Source organism: Lepus europaeus, unplaced genomic scaffold (genome assembly GCF_033115175.1).
Source record: "Lepus europaeus isolate LE1 unplaced genomic scaffold, mLepTim1.pri SCAFFOLD_3_1, whole genome shotgun sequence".
NCBI classification, from domain to species: domain Eukaryota; kingdom Metazoa; phylum Chordata; class Mammalia; order Lagomorpha; family Leporidae; genus Lepus; species Lepus europaeus.
The window spans coordinates 8118094-8132665 of record NW_026909276.1 but is presented as its reverse complement, the minus strand read 5'-3'; the positions used below and the strand labels follow the sequence as shown (position 1 = coordinate 8132665).

The 14572-nt window shown below is 38.5% G+C and overlaps 1 protein-coding gene and 1 pseudogene across 3 annotated transcripts in view; one reads left to right on the top strand and one right to left on the bottom strand.

The window, feature by feature from the left end:
• The window catches only part of LOC133755314 (zinc finger protein 585A-like), a 68482-nt gene that overhangs the window by 41186 nt on the left and 12724 nt on the right, over positions 1-14572 (bottom strand). The gene's annotated exons all lie outside the window — the stretch shown is intronic.
• LOC133755172 (vacuolar protein sorting-associated protein VTA1 homolog) lies at positions 3333-13283 on the top strand (annotated as a pseudogene).

Here is a 14572-nt window from a genome sequence, read left to right as displayed (position 1 = left end):
GGGAAAAATATTTGCAAACTTTACTACAGATAAAGGGTTGATAACCAGAATCTACAAAGAAATCAAGAAAATCCACAACAACAAAACAAACAACCCACTTAAGAGATGGGCCAAGGACCTCAAGAGACATTTTTTGAAAGAGGAAATCCAAATGGCCAACAGACATATGAAAAAATGTTCAGGATCACTAGCAATCAGGGAAATGCAAATCAAAACCACAATGAGGTTTCACCTCACCTCAGATTGGCTCACATACAGAAATCTACCAACAACAGAAGCTGGTGAGGATGTGGGGCAAAAGGACACTAACCCACTGTTGGTGGGAAAGCAAACTGGTAAAACCACTATGGAAGTCAGTCTGGAGACTCCTCAGAAACCTGAATATAACCCTACCATACAACCCAGCCATCCCACTCCTTGGAATTTACCCAAAGGAAATTAAATTGGCACATAACAAAGCTGTCTGAACCTTAATGTTTATTGCAGCTCAATTCTCAATAGCTATGACATGGAATCAACCTAAATGCCATCAACAGTAGACTGGATAAAGAAATTATGGGACATGTACTCTATAGAATACTATAAAGCAGTAAAAAAAAAAAAAAATGAAATCCAGTCATTTGCAACAAGATAGAGGAATCTGGAAAACATCATGCAGAGTGAAATAAGCCAGTCCCAAAGAGACAAATATCATATGTTCTCCCTGCTCAGTGGCAATTAACTGACCACCTAAAAGGAAGCCTGTTGAAGTGAAATGGACACTATGAGAAACAGTGACTTGCTCACCCCTTGTACTGAATGTTGATGAGCAACTTAATACTTTATCCCTTTTAGTAGTTCTTTGTTTTACTTAATACTATTGGTTGACCTCTGTAATTCACACATAATTATTCCTAGGTGTTTAAATTTAACTGAAAAGTGACCTCTGTTAAATATAAGAGGGGGAATAAGAGAGGGAGGAGAGCAACAATTTGGGACATGCTCAATCTGACTTGCATCAAATGGTAGAGTTAGAAACGTGCCAGGGGATTCCAATTCAATCCCATCAAGGTGGCATGTACCAATGCCATCTCACTAGTCCAAGTGATCAGTTTCAGTTCAGAATTGATCATAATGATAGGATAAAGAGTCAAAGGGATCACATAAGCAAGACTAGTGTCTGCTAATACTAACTGAGAATTAAAAAGGAGAGAATGATCCAACATGGGAAGCAGGATACACAGCAGACTCATAGAATGGCAGATGTCCTAAACAGCACTCTGGCCTCAGAATCAGCCCATAAGGCATTCGGATCTGGCTGAAGAGCCCATAAGAGTATTTTAGGGATGGAAAGCCAAGACAATCCAGCCAAAAAAAAAAAAAAAAAAAAAAAAAAAAAAAAAAAAAAAAACCTAAATGAAAAATCTCTGTGAGATCTCAGTGGAAAGAATGGGCCATCAAAGAAGGAGGTTCCTTTCTCTGAAGGGAGGAGAGAACTTCCACTTGGACTATGACTTTGTCTAAGTAAGATTATAGTTGGTGAACTCAAAAAGCTTCCATAGCCTTGGCAACACATGACAAGAGCCTAGGGTGATTACTGAGGCCATAAACAAGAGTGTCAATTGTTAAATCAATAACAGGAGTCACTGTGCACTTATTCCCCATGTAGGATTTCTATCCTTATTGTGTTGTTCAATGTGAATTAATGCTATAACTAGTACTCAAACAGTACTTTACACTTTGTGTTTCTGTGTGGGTGCAAACTGTTGAAATCTTTACTTAATATATACTAAATTGGTCTTCTGTGCATAAAGAGAATTGAAAATGAATCTTGATGTGAATGGAATGGGAGAGGGAGTGGGAGATGGGAGGGTTGTGGGTGGGAGGGAAGTTATGGGGGGGAAGCCACTGTAATACAAAAGCTGTACTTTGAAAATTTATATTTATTAAATAAAAGATAAAGAGAAAAGGAATACAGGGGGCAGCATAGCCCAGGTACCAAGTATATGACAGAGTAGGTTTCACAGACCTCCATTTCTAGAGATCATGATAGTGGAATGAATTAATGGGCATGTGGTAGGAAGCAATGCAGATGGTGACTCTCAGATAGGAGAGGTTATCCCTCCACCCCAGGCTGCACCATTAAGACCACTGTCTTTCTAATCCATTCACAACTCTCTTCTGAATGCTGGTCCAGAACTTCTATTACCACCAAGCCTTGAAAACTAATGGATGAGGTAAGTTAATATCAAGTATATCTTGTTCACTCTGGTCAGTATGATCCATAACTGCTTGGACAATGCAACTAGGATCTTTACTTTTTAATGACTCTTGTCTCTGCTCTTAGTCTTAAGGTGTTATCTCAGAGAGCATTAAGTTGTATTCTGTTAGAAAAGATTCCTATTTATTGAGCTCTCTTCTTCAAATACCATAACAACTTCTCACTTCCAAAGGAAATGGGACTGTTCCCCAGTACCCAAACTTCAATGTTCCCAGAAACTATGCAATGTATAAGTTCTGTAACCTCAAATGAGTAGCTATTGGCAGGCTATACAGTGCAGGAAACCAGAAACTTCATTTAAAGGAGATACACCAGAAACCCCATAAATGCAATTGCAATACAGTGTAAGTCAGCCGGCACACATCTCACAATAAGGACATTTCACTAATATTATTGCTATACTCATCTTAAAGATGAGTAAACAGTGACAGAGGTGCAACCTACATTCAGCTCATATACAATTCAGCTCAAATGGTCTGAATATCCATCTACATCCCACGGCCATCTTGTATGAGACCAGTTGTCTACAGAAATTTTAGAACCCCTTTCTGTATATCTGGAGACCCATTGGTCTTCTGTCAGACACCTCATATACTTTTTTTTTTTAAAGATTTATTTTTATTTATTTGACAGGCAGAGTTACAGAGAGAGGTAGAGAGAGAGAGAGAGAGGTCCTCCATCCACTGTTTCACTTCCCAGATGGCCACAATGGAGCTGTGCTGATCTGAAGCCAGGAGCCAGGAGCTTTTTCTGGGTCTCCCACATGGGTGTAGGGGCCGAAGGACTTGGGCTATCTTTTACTCCTTTCCCTGGCCACAGCAGAGAGCTAGATCAGAAGTGGAGCAGCCAGGATTAAAACCGACGCCCATATGGGATGCTGGCACTTCAGCCCAGGGCGTTAACCCACTGAGCCACAGCGCCAGCCCCTCATCTTCTGACAAAAAAAAAAAAAAATCCTTTGAAAATTCAACATTATTCATTTCTTCTATGTCTTTGGAACTGAGGATCTACCATTGGTATCCCTTCCTGAACCAGCCAAGGTCTATAGGGTGTACCTGAATGAGAGATTATAATGCCTCCAATCTACATCTGCACCTATGCCAACAAGAGACAGGAACCTGTCCTGCTCTCCAAAGTTCCTTTTACCCCCACACTAACATTCACAGACATAGAAACCAATCACACAGTCCTTGAGCAATATGAGGACAGTTTCAGGACCAGAAATTCTTTAAATATGGTGGGAGTGGTTGCAATGGCATATGCTGAGAAGGAAAATAAAGGAGACTTTTCATGATCTTTCCCTGTTGACATCATGGGCTAATGAAGCAACTTTCCCTGTAAAACAGTGCACACCTCCATTAGGAAGAAATTTGCTGGAAAATCAACCTCTTAGGATACAGCAGGGATACATAAAAACTTGTCTAACCACATGAAGTGCTCACATAATATTCCAATTCCTCATTAATTCCTGGCTTGGCAAATACATTTGAAAGAAACATACTATAAGTTGGCCAGCACCACAGTTCACTTGGTTAATCCTCCACCTGTGGCGCCGGCACCCCAGGTTCTAGTCCTGGTTGGGGTGCTAGATTCTGTCCCAGTTGCTCCTCTTCCAGTCCAGCTCTCTGCTGTGGCCCGGGAGTGCAGTGGAGGATGGCCCAGGTCCTTGGGCCCTGCACCCGCATCAGAGACCAGGAGGAAGCACCTGGCTCCTGGCTTTGGATCAGCGCAGCGCACTGGCCATGGCGGCCACTTGGGGTGTGAACCAATGGAAAAAGGAAGACCTTTCTCTCTGTCTCTGTCTCTGTCTCTCTCTCTCTCTCACGCTCTCACTGCCTAACTCTGCCTGTCCAAAAAAAAGAAAGAAAAGAAGAAAAGAAACACACTATAAGTGGAGAAATTAAAATGTGGATAGAATTTTTGGAAATTGCCATTAAATATTTTATTATTTTTTCAATTCTCATAATTAAATTGTGGTTCTAAAACCTCAAATACTTCTTTTTTTGATTTTTTATTAAACTTTTATTTAATGAATATAAATTTCCAAAGTACAGCTTATGGGTTACAATGGCTTCCCCCTCCCAAAACTTCCCTCCCACCCACAACCCTCCACTTTCCCACTCCCTCTCCCCTTCCAATCACATCATGATTCATTTTCAATTCTCTTTATATACAGAAGATCAGTTTAAAATATATTAGGTAACAATTTCAACAGTTTGCCCCCATATAGCAACACAAAGTGAAAAAAAAAATACTGTTGGAGTACTAGTTATAGCATTAAATAAGAGTGTACAGCACATTAAAGACAGAGATCCTACATAATATTTTTTTAAAAAAATTAATTTTCTATGCCATTTCCAATTTAACACCAGGTTTTTTTTTTTCATTTTCAATTATCTTTATATACAGAAGATTGATTCAGTATATAATTAGTAAAGATCTCATCAGTTTGTACCCACGCAGAAACACAAAGTGTAAAAATACTGTTTCAGTACTAGTTATAGCATCACTGCACATTAGACAACACATTAAGGACAGATCCCACATGGGATGTAAGTCCACAGTGACTCCTGTTGCTGACTTAACAATTTGACACTCCTGTTCATGGCATCAGTAATCTCTCTAGGCTCTAGTCATGAGTTGCCAGGGCTATGGAAGCCTTTGGAGTTCGCTGACTTTGGTCTTATTCTGATAGGGTCATAGTCAAAGTGGAAGTTCTCTCCTCCCTTCAGAGAAAGGTACCTCCTTCTTTGATGGCCCTGTTCTTTCCACTGGGATCTCACTCACAGAGATCTTTCATTTAGGTCTTCTTCTTCTTCTTTTTTTTTTTTTTCTTCTCCATGGTATCTTGGCTTTCCATGCCTACAATACTCTCATGGGCTCTTCAGCCAGATCCAAATGCCTTAAGGGCTGATTCTGAGGCCAGAGTGTTGTAAAACCTCAAATACTTCTACAGATACCTGGAAAAAAAAAAAAAAAAACCCAAGGACTCTTTTTAACTTTAGTGTTTAAAGAAGAAAATAATATCCCTGAATAAATCATTTTTAATCCTTTAAAATGATTCCTGATCTTACCTACTAAAACAATTTGTGGATCATATTTCACAGTAAAATAGTAATAATTTGGTGGATTAATATGGCTGGAAAACAGGGTGAATGCCTTGTAAAATCTTTGTGAATATTTAAAACTGTGCTATCTGGTAATTCTTTACCCAAAACTTCCTGAAATTCATCTGTCCATCAATCCAGTTATCTGTATATTTTTAACAAAGCTATATCAAAAAAAAAAAAAAACTGCACTTAAGTTGCGGTTTCTGCCAAAAAATTAGGGAAGAGACAAATATAAAGGTATCATGAAGCTCCTGCTTTTACTCCTCTTGTCTAAATGAGAATTGGCATGAAATTATAGTCAAACTCTTGAGGATTTGAGTGATGGTCTCATGGGCCATTGACTGTTGGCCCACAGCTATTAGTAATTTTTTTTTATGGATAGTATATGAATTGTGCTATTCAAATGCCTATATCATCACTGATCTGGTAATTGCCTTTCAGTGACTTCATTCTTCAAATTGAGGGACATCAGTTTTGAACTTCTATCTTAAATAACTTCATCTCAGACCCAGAAGAAAATTATTACTTAGTTCCCAGCATCATACAATGTAAACAGAAAATGAAGTTTTAGGCATCAAACAAGAATAGTATCATGAAATAGTGGATTCTCTTGTCCTTTCTGAAAATTATTGCTCCCTATAGTGGTAGCCACACACTTCTGACAGCAGGAGTTGGTGATTTTGGAATTACGGTTGTAAATTCTGTGGGGATTCCTGAGAAGAAAGTGGGCAGGCAGCAGGCAACACTCAATTGTTGTTGATTGATCTTTTACAACTCATTTCCTCTCACTGGTTTTAAAGACATCTTTTTTTATTATTATTATTATTTGACAGGCAGAGTAATAGACAATGAGAGAGACAGAGAGAAAGGTCTTACTTCTATTGGTTCACTTCCCAAATGGTCACTATGGACGGCACTGTGCCAATCTGAAGCCAGGAGCCAGGTGCTTCTTTCTGGTCTCCCATGTGTGTGTAGGGGCCCAAGCACTTGGGCCATCCTCCACTGCCCTCCCTGGACAAGAACCTGGTGTCCATATGGGATGCCGGTGCCACAGGTGGAGGATTAACCAAGTGAGCCACGGCACCAACCCCTACTTAAACCTTCTGAGTAATGACCAGCATTTATAATTTCAAACACTTGGAAATAGGAGCTCTAACACTTGATTTTACTGAATCAATAATGAAAAATATAGTCCCTAAGATATAAAGAGAGTGATGATCACAGAGTGAAACTAATTCAGCATCCTACAAGGACTAAATTTGAGGTCAAGCTTGAGCTACTTATCACTAATAGAAATGTCACTAATAGAAACAACCAGTGTTATCTGACCAAGTTTTACTAGGTGGGAATGGCATCCCATGTTTGTGCCAGTTTGTGTCCCAATCTCTCCACTCCTGATCCAGCCCCCTGTTATTGAACCTGGGAAAATAGCAGCAAAAGATGGCCCAAATGTGTGGGCCTCTACCCACACCACAGTGCCAGCCCTAATAAATCTTATTAAAAACCTAAAGGAGGAAAATGTAAAATGTATAAATTACAGTTATATATAGGTATAAATTTCTGAAAAGTACATAATTTCATCCTTTTAGAGATCTAAAATTTATTTGTACATTATATAATTAAAAGATAAAGAAACATTGATTCTTATGTCTCTTCAGCATAAGACATCAACTTTTCCAGGTTCTAGATGCAGTTATTCAGAGTTTCATAGATGTAATCAGTAATGTGGCTCAAATAAGTCTTACCCAGGGGATCCCAAATTTAAACAGGGTACTCAATATCATTTTAAAAAAGTTCCAAAATATGTATCAGAAGAAAAAAATAATTTATTTGGTACATCTCATTTTAATTATAGTATTACCTAAATTTCCAATAGTCAGATGTACTCAAAAAATCCCACAGGTGGGAGAGATGGCCTAATACAGCAAGTAATTATTAAAATAAAAATTTTAAGCTACAACTTAACTAGGGAAAATAACACTCCACAGGTCCCAAACTAAAATAATTAAGATGACATAATAATAAAAAAAAAAAAACTCAATGTCTTCATGCATTAAAATTTATTACATTAGATTTAATTAACAAAAAGGTGATTATTCCAGCTCTTTACCACTTGGCAGCCCAATTTTACCTGTTGAATCTGGAAAAAAGTAAATGGCATCTCATGGTAGATTACTAAAATCTTAATGCTATATGCCATCGATTATGTCCACCATACTTTATATCTAATATTAATATATCTGATGCCTCTTAATAGATAAATTACCCATCTTAACTATCACAAAAGTGGCAAATGTGTTTTGCTCAAAGCTTTTCCAACAGCTCCTTAGTCTAGTTTGCCTTCACTTTGAAAAGACACTTCTAGGCTATACATGAGCATCTCACTGACTTTGCCATCAAACACAATTTTTGCAAAGAATTTAACTGTACTCACCTTTTATCAGGAGCACAAGAACACATCACATTGATGACTTCCTCCCTGAATGAGACTATTTGACAGACTTGTGAAGAACATACAACACTAATACCTTTTAGTCCTTCCTGGGTTTTGGTGCAATGCATGCCTCATTTAAAAAATTAATTGTCATGGGTGCTACAAATCAGCCCAGCTTAACTGGCCCCCCTTCCAATGAAAAGGGCTAAAATTCAGTCAAATTAAATTCTGCAGGCACTATCATTAGTGCTCTCAGTGAATTCTTCACTTGTGGAGCTCATACGCCTTCTAAATTCTTTGCATCATCTATGATATCCATTACTTCTCAAGGGTGTGATGCAAGAAATAACCTCTCTTGGAACCTTGCCATGTGCCAGTAAAATTAAATTAGATGGCTATTAACTATGCTATACTGGAAAAACAGTCACCTACACACCTTGAGCCTGTGATTCTACAAACCTTGATGTCTAGTAGGACTTTGGCCATGGATATATAATAGTAAAATGTGAGAATGGCTACTAAGGCCTCCTTAATAAATGATGGACCCAAAACTTGGCATACTCCTTTTGGCAGAGGGGATGGCTTCCAATGTCTACTGTCTATGTCCAGATGCCAGGGTACTGCAGGAGGTCACTATTCTAACAATAAAAAAGAAAAACCATTTAAGTTCAGCTGGACACCATTCTGCTGACTGTTGATCTCATTACTATTAATCTGGATGCCTTCATTGATGACAATCCCGAGACCCAAAGTAGTCACAGCCATTATCTGCTAACAAAAGCTTAAACCAAGAGTTATGGATTTATACCTGTTATAACACAATTCCTCAGAACCCATCTAGTCCAAACCTTGAGAGTTGAAAGCTGTTATACTTGGCCCACCCATAAATAGGACATTAATTGTGCCAGATGGGCTCTATATCCTTGTACTGCAAGGAGGATGTCACAGATATTGATGCTCCAAACTTATCCAGCTCCCTACTTATGTGTCTGGGAAAGCAGCAAAGGATCGCCCAAATGCTTGGGCCCCTGAACCCATGTGATATCTGGAAGAAGCTTCTATCTCATGAGATCAGCCTGGTCTAGCCCCAGTCATTGCAGCCATTTTGGAGGAGAATAAACCAGAAGGAAGATCAGTCTCTCCCTTTCTCACTCTAACACTGCCTTTCAAATATATAAATAAATCTTTTAAATGCAATCATTTCAATAGATTCTTCAGTGCTCAATCATGATGACCTTTACTATCTTAAGGACATTTTCATTTCTTTTTTAAAGATTTGTTTATTTGAAAGGCAGAGAGGGGGCTGGTGTGCTGCAGTATACAAAGCTGCCATCTGTTATACTGGCATCCCATATAGGCACCAGTTCAAATCACACTTGTTCCACTTCTGATTTAGCTTCATGCTAATGGCCTGATAGAGTGGAAGATGGCCCAAGTACTTGGGCTCCTGCCACCCCCATGGGTGACTCAAAAGAAGCTCCTGGTTTCAACCTGGCCCTACACTGGCCATTGGAGACACCAGAGGCATGAAACAGATGATGGAAGATTTCTCTATGTCTTTCTCTTTCTCTCCCTCTCTCTCTCTCTCTAACTGTGACTTTCAAATAAAGAAGTAAATAACTTTTAAAATGATTTTAGAAAGGGCAAAGAAACACAGAAAGTGGGTGAAGAGAGAGAGGAAGAGAGGTCTTCCATATGTTGGTTCACTCTCTAAATGTCTGCAACAGCTGTGGCTGGACCAGGCTCTCACATCCCCTAATAAGTAGTAGATCTTGCACTTAGGTGAAAGGAACTAAAGAATTTAAGCCACTACCCCATGCTTCCCAGAGATATTAAGCAGGAAACTAGTTTGGAAGTGAAACACTGAAAACTTAGATTAGCACTGCAATATAGAATGTGGGCATCACATTCAATGACAAACAAATTCGAAAACCTGGAAGAAATCAAGACACATGCTAGGTACAAAAATTGAGCCATGAAGACATATAGAAAACCTAAGCAAACAAAAAACCAAGACAGATATTGAATCAGTAACAAAAACCCTCCAAAGAAAAGCCCAAGACCAGAAAGCTTCACTGCTGAAGTCTACCAGACTTTTAAAAATAGAACTAATTCCAATTCTTCTTAAGCTATTCAAAGCAATTGAAAGAGAAGAGTATTCCCAAACTCCTTCTATTTGGCCAGCGTCACCTTATTTTCTAAACCAGAAAATGATACAATAGAGAAAGAGAATTAAAGAACATTAAATCTGATAACCACAGATCCCAAAATTATCAACAAAATACTAGCTAATAAAATCCAACAATAGATCATAAAGATAATTTACCTGGACCAAGTGGAATGTACCTAGGGTATGCAGGGATAGTTCAATATATGCAAATCAATAAATGTGATATGTGACACTAGCAAACTAAAGAATAAAAACCACATGATGATCAATAAATGAAGAGAAAGTATTTGATAAAAAAGCAACCTTTCATTATAAAAACCTTAAGCAAGTTGGGAATAGAAGGAACATTCCTTATCACAATCAAGGCAATATATGACAAATCTTCAACCAATATCATATTGAATGGGAAATCGTGGAAGCATTTCCACTAAGATCTGAAACCAAAGTTGCTCTCCATCACTACTGCTGTTCAATACACTACTGACAGCTTTAGCCATGGCAATAACGCAAGAAAAAGAAATCAAAGGAAAACAAATTAGAAAGGAGAAAGCCTAATAACCTGTTTGCAGATGATATGATCCTAAATATCGGGAAACCAAAAGACTCCACCAAGAGATTATTGAAACTCACAAGAAAGTTTGGTAAAGTTGTAAAATATGAAATCAACACACAAAAATCAATAACCATTATATACACAAAAATGCCATGGCTGAAAAATAACTTATCAGATCAGTGCCATTCTCAATAACCATAAAATTTTTTATTACCTTGGAATAAATTTAGTCAAGGGTGTGAAAGATCTCTATAAGAAAAATTATAAAACATTAAAGAAAAAAAATAAAACACAAAAAAGGAAAAATCTTTGATGTTCATAAATTAGAAGAACTAATATCATCAAAATTCCCATTCTACCAATAGAATTTATTTTTAATTTTACTTTTACAATCATTTATTTATTTGAGAGGAAATTATAGAGAGATGGAGAGACAAAAAATGATGCCTTCTACCTGTTGGTTAATTCTCCAAATAGCTGTAATGGCTGGTGCTGGGCTGATCTGAACCCATGAGCTAGGAGCTTCCTCCTCATCTCCTATGTGGATACAGGAGCCCAAGCACTTGGGCCATCTTCCACTGCCTTCCTAGGCCATAAGCAGAGAGTTGGATCAGAGGACCAGCTGGGACCCAAACTGGCATCCATGAGATGCCAATGCCACAGAGGTTCAAACTACTATTCCACAGTGCCAGCCCCTCAAAAGCAATTCACAGATTCAATGTGATCTCAATCAAAATACCAAGAACATTTGGAAAGAAGACATTTCTCTCTGTCTCTCACTGTCTATAACTCTACCTGTCAAAATAAAAAAAATTTTAAAAAATAAAAGAACATACAGCATCACTTGATGGTTCAGGAGCATGACAAGTAGGACCCTGTGGTGGCCTATTACTGAACAGTTGCTCAAGAAATGATCTGAGGGGTGTTTGTTGATAGTCATTGTTTGATCATTACATATTTCACCAAGGGGGTCATTTATATGCCATGCAAATTAGAATGAAGATTGATAATAAAACTCCTGGGTGTCATAAATTTTTATCAAAATTAACAGGTCAGTTAGGAGTTCTTAATAAATAGGTGGGGGGTTGACACTGTGGTACAGCAGGTTAAAACCCTGGCCTACAGTGATGGCATCCCATATGTGCTCCAGTTCAAGTCCCAGCTGCTCCACTTCTGACTCAGCTCTCTGCTCTGGCCTGGGAAAGAAGTAGAAAGATGGCCCAAGTCCTTGGGCCCCTGCACACATGTGGGAGACCTGGAAGAATTTCCTGGCTCCTGGCTTCAGATCAGCACAGCTCTGGCCATTGCAGCCATTTGGGGAGTGGATGGCAGAGGCTGACTCTCTTTCTGTCTCTCTACCTTTCTGTAATTCTGCCATTATAATAAATAAATAAATCTTAACAACAACTATTAGACCGGACTTGGATAGGACTCAATTATCCCAATGAGAGACTTCAATGATGCAAAAGCAAAGAGGTTTATTGTTCTAGCTCAATCTAGGGTCCACTCCTCCAATCATCACAATGGTCATCTGATGAGGACCCATCCCATTTCCTTTGTGGGGTTTATATAGGGTTTTCAGAGACATTCGATACATTATAGCACCATCAGCAAATTATCTCATGCTGTGAGAATTTAAAGAACATCTCTTAAAATTGATTAGTAAATCCAGTAGTGGGAATAGACCTAGTAAAGGTGGTTAGATGGCTTTGGGGTTGATGCTTTTTAAAATGATTGGCTAAAGTGTAGGGTCCAAGCCATGAGGGTGTATGTTCCAAACTGCAGGGTTTGGGGATGTTATCAATCACCTTAATGGCCTAAAAATACACCTGGAAAAGACAGCTGGATAGCAGGTATTTCCCTGCTATCTGCTGATTGGATGTTGCTAGGGGAGTTTATCACAAGGGGAGTTTATTTTTCTTCTTTCAGGAGATTTTGCCAAAGGGTTCAGGGTCTGGTCAGGCCTGAGTTACAAGATGGAGGCCTAGTCTAAAATAGCTACGCCTTGACCCAGGCTCAGATTCTTCACAAAAACAACAAAAAGAAACAGTGGGGGTGATAATAAGCTATTACCCAAGGATTAGTTGGTTCTGCCCATTTGGGGAATTATTCTTGGAAAATGTTTATATATGCAGACAATGAACATTGTGCTGGGTGATCTCACAAAAAACATGATCATGTTCTTCTATACTGCAAGTCTTTTAACAGATGTCATAACCGTGCTTAACATAACACTGATGAAAATGTGAAACACATGAAGTATGCAAGGTGGAAGGTAACATATATCCATAATTGCTTAAACAATGAGGAGACTCCTCAAGTAGGCCCTATTGCAATTGAGGAAGATACTGATGGTGAAGGAAATGAAGATGCTGTAGTAGCATCTCTGCCCATTCAACACACCTCAGCCATCATCATCTTCAGCATTTGACCCAGGCAGCATGCCATCAGACAGCTATAGTTGAATACAGGGTCCTCTGGGTGCACATGCCCTAGCCTACACACCAGCAAAAGTGCCTCATAGTATGGGTGTAACAAGGAATACTATCCAACCTACTCTATAGACTATTCCAGCCATTGATCCTGCACTTTTCAGTATGGTTTCCCAAGGCTATATCCACCTCAAACCTGAGGAGTTTGTGAGAGCTCAGAAATACTGCAAATATGCTAGCAGTGCCTTACAATATGAAGATGCAAACACTGCCATTCAGAATATACAGAAAGACCTCAAGTTACTGATGACTGACAGACAATGAAGCCTTTGTACAACAGATCCATGTCTCTTTGGCATAAAGAATTAACTCCATTACTGTCTTCAGCCTATCAAGAGTACAATTTCAAGAAAGACTTCAGTTGAGTTGAATATGACAATAAAATCTGTGTGTATCAGATTCCTTTTGAAGCATTCATCAGTAGCCTCAACCAGTTTTTATTGTCCATTTAATGGCTTTGGTAATTTATGGGTACAGAGGGCAGATGTTGGCAAGATCCTAAAAACACCCTTTGAACCCTGCTCCAGCAAATGAAAACACAGAAAATATATACTGGAAATAAGCTTTATTAATTTACATACATGAAGAGAATTTTTTAAAAGGCATACTATTTGGACAAACAGATCATATTATTTTGCTGTAAAATTCTAAATCTAATGAAAGATTCCAGGATTGTCTGGATTAGAGATTATCTTTTTGTTTTCCTTAAGGCTTATAAAACAAATACAAATGTCCTAAAGTGCTAGATAAACCTGAAAAAAATTATGTTCAAAACATAGTTTTTATTCATTAGAGTTTAACATTGACAGAAAGGAAAGTCATTCAGTAAAGAGGTAGAAATGCTTTCAGACTTAATATTAATAATGTTGGTTTCCCAAATGCTTTTTCTTATCCATTAAGCTTAAGGTGAATTGGTATTTGCTGCACTAGCAGTCTGACTGCATGTCTTAGAGAATGAAAAATAGAGGCCTGTAGAGATGCCTGAAGAGTTGGTGCTTTTAAGTTAAGATTCTTCTCAGCTGCTGAGGAGTTCATTCCATTGAGTGCATAACTATGGATGATTCAGAAGATTTATAAGACTTAAGATACTCAGTTGTTAAGTTTATGAATTTTGTGGTAAATTATGGACTTACTGTGTCACTCAAATTTGCTGTGTTAAAAAAATAAATACAAAGATTATTTTTAAATAAAACTTAAAAAAAACTATAGGCTTGTATTGAACAAGATGTATCTAAACTTCATAAAATGCTGTCATTTTAATACAAAACATACATAAGCATATGTTTTAAACATAAATAATTGATTATAAAAGCTTGTGTTTCTACTCAAATACACTTGTGAAAAGAAATTACAATTTGGCTGGCGCCGTGGCTTAACAGGCTAATCCTCCGCCTTGTGGCGCCGGCACACCAAGTTCTAGTCCCGGTTGGGGTGCCGGATTCTATCCCGGTTGCCCCTCTTCCAGGCTAGCTCTCTGCTATGGCCCGGGAAGGCAGTGGAGGATGGCCCAAGTCCTTGGGCCTTGCACCCGCATGGGAGACCAGGAGAAGCAC